Source organism: Hevea brasiliensis, unplaced genomic scaffold, assembly GCF_030052815.1.
Source record: "Hevea brasiliensis isolate MT/VB/25A 57/8 unplaced genomic scaffold, ASM3005281v1 Scaf139, whole genome shotgun sequence".
Lineage (NCBI taxonomy): Eukaryota > Viridiplantae > Streptophyta > Magnoliopsida > Malpighiales > Euphorbiaceae > Hevea > Hevea brasiliensis.
In genome coordinates, this window is record NW_026614629.1 from 67,501 (window position 1) to 70,476 (window position 2,976).

Below are 2,976 nucleotides of genomic sequence, written 5' to 3' on the forward strand. Positions count from 1 at the left end.
ATTACCGATTCCTCTAATCTTGCTACTTTCTTCTTAGTTAGATTGAATGGGGAAAACGAGAACTTCTGATAGAGACACCCGTTTTGTGGGAAGAACACTATACTTCTCTAGTACCTACAACCATCAAACCGATGGACATTAAGTGTGGGAGGAGAGCAAGGACTGCCTCTTCTGGCCCCCGACTGTGCATCGAGAAGTTCGTCTAAGCATGACTTTATGTGGGAACTTCGATTCCATCTCTAGCGTGGATAGAGAAGCCCGAAGCTAGTCTTTTTCGTTGTGATGGATTGGATTCTGAAAGAAAAGGTTCTATAAGCCAAGCCCCGCTAAGCAGGCACGTCTGAACATTGTGTTGTGGAGTCGGGAAGGTAGGAACTGAACCTAGCTAGCCAGAGAGAATGTAGGCGAACAAGGACGGTGCACGAAGGTGCGATTGATTGAGCGAAGGAGGCCGGCCTAACAAGAATCTCAAATCTCTCTCGACACTGAGAACATGCGCCCAAAAGGCACGTGTTGATTCCTCGATGTTGAGGTAGCCTGCCTCCGAGAGAATCGCGGCAACTGGTACAAGAATAGATCTTTTATATTACGTCTAAAAGAATCAGTAAGATATACTGATCACTTACCAATCCTTCGAACATCCAGTAACACGGAACACTAACTAGATCTGAACTAAACAGATCGTTGGTATTGGATGTATCGTTAGGTTGTCTCGTAGTCGAAATAAGAATAGAACGCAAACGAACGGGCATTTTCGGGGACTAGCTTGTTAATGCAATTAGCCATAACCACCTCGTATGAGCTAGCTACAGTATACTCCTTTGCCCGAGCATCTTTATCCAGCAATTAAAAGAAGCATTCCCAGTATGACTTTCCTAGCTCTGTGGGAATAAGCCCGCGATTGAATCAGCAGTGAGGGAATAGCGTACTAACATCCCTCTAATCCAGTGACCTTATCGTCGCTAAAGCTCCTCCCTAAAGAAGTCTTGTTTCTTTCTCCGAGCTTCTGGTTCAAGTAATGTGAGTAATAAAAAATGTATATAGAAAGATTCTTTACAATAAAAAATAAATTTTTTAAGTAGGAATGTCCGTAAAAACGTCCTCATCAGTAAATTGAGGATATGTTCAGTTATCCGGGAGTACCCAATTAGTGTGTAAAAATACTTTATTTCGTTGATTCCGGCTTTCACCGTATAAACATTTTACTTCTATATAGTATATAGAGAGGATGGCGGCGGGGATATTTTTCTCAAGCTTAAGATCCATTCTTGGGGAAGTGGACCATAGGTAGGTTTGATAGGACCTGGGTTGAGGTCTCTCCTACAGAAAAGTATGTAATGGTAAAATTTTTTTGGTGGGAATCAAAATCAAATAAGATTTAGGATTGCTGAGCTTCTTCATGACTCATGCCCGTTTGCTAACATCCAGAAAACCAGCCTTCTGCTATCATAGAGCTATACTTCAAATCACTATTTGCTTTCTTGCTCACTTATTGAATTTTCCAGAGCATGTCATTCCCTTTATTTTCGTCTGAATGGAGTCCCTCGGGAAAGGGCTCATAGCAGCAAACTTCTATGAAGGATCCACGTAGAAAACTTACCTTACCCTAAAACATAGGCCTCGGATGGCATATTTTGATGACTTGATGCTGTGTGAGTTATCACAAGTTAAAGATGTAACCTTAACATAAAATCGTGCAGCTAACCCGCGGATTCCGCTTTTCCCAACAATAGATCTGATAGAATTTATGGCCTGTTTAGTTCGTTCAGCAGCATGAAAGAACGAAGAGTTTGAATCCCCGAGCCGTGGAAATAGCGGTGTATCTGTTGTCTTAAACCTCGAAAGATTCAAATCGATTTCACCTGATATTTTGTCTCGATGAAATCTATGCCGAAGATGATCTTTCACATGGTAAGGGCTTACTCAAGCACTGGACTGGATACGTGAACACCAAAACGGGCAAAAAACGCTGATGAAAGACCAGCTCTAATGTAAAACCCGAAAGCTTCCAACTTATTCCGAAAGACCGTCTGCGCATTCAATTGCAAAGAGATCATCCAGCCTGCGATAAAAGCCCTAAAAGCAAGATTTAGTGGGCTTGATGTGTGATAATACTGGATATCCCTTCGTTAGCCTTTTTTAATGTTCGAAACCCCATTTCTTATGGGCTTTCTCTTAAGACCCTCTGGTAGTTATAGTGAATCCTCTAGGCGTCAGCCAATAGAATCAATCAATAGGAAGTGACTATCTACTGAAAGAAGGAGTGGCAACAAAGACAGAAAGGCCGGTGCCATCCCCACTACCTCCTCTAATTCTCTAATTCTAGGCCAAGCAGCCCTTTCTTTATCTTCAACTGCGAGAATACATTTTGAAAAAAAGAAAAGGCAAGGCCGGTGAAAGCAATCAAGCCAAAGCAACATTCCTTCAACTACCGCTCCTGCCCCTAGGAAAGAAAATCCAATTACCAGTCTCAGTTCCAGGTCCTATAACTATCCCCTTCCTTCTTCTTATAACGTGAGTGACCCATATCTATAGCCAACAAGGGCTTTCCTCACAGCTTCACAAGTCAGTTCCCCCTTTTCTAGAGCAGCTAGCACACCAATTCCAACAATCCCGTCTATTGCTCCTTCTCCCGTCCTTCTTACTGCTACGTGGGAAGAGCCTTTTTTCAATTCATTTCGATAAGAGCCAAAGGAGTCTTCCTCTCTAGTAGCCCTTCCGACAACAGATTCAATTGCAGCAGTTACTCTAACAGCGGCAATCGCCCATGGTTCTGCCCTACTATATTCATTATGACCCAAGGCTCACTCCCTGCCCTAAGCTAAGCCCTACGGTTCCTTCTGCTTCCCGCCGTTAAGAGTTCTGGCTTCTAGGGCAATAAGAGTTAAGGACAGTAGTTAGCAATCCCGGTATTCAAAAGGAAGAAGCAAGAATTGACATTTCCTCCTCGGCAAGTAGAGTTACCTCAGCCAGCCA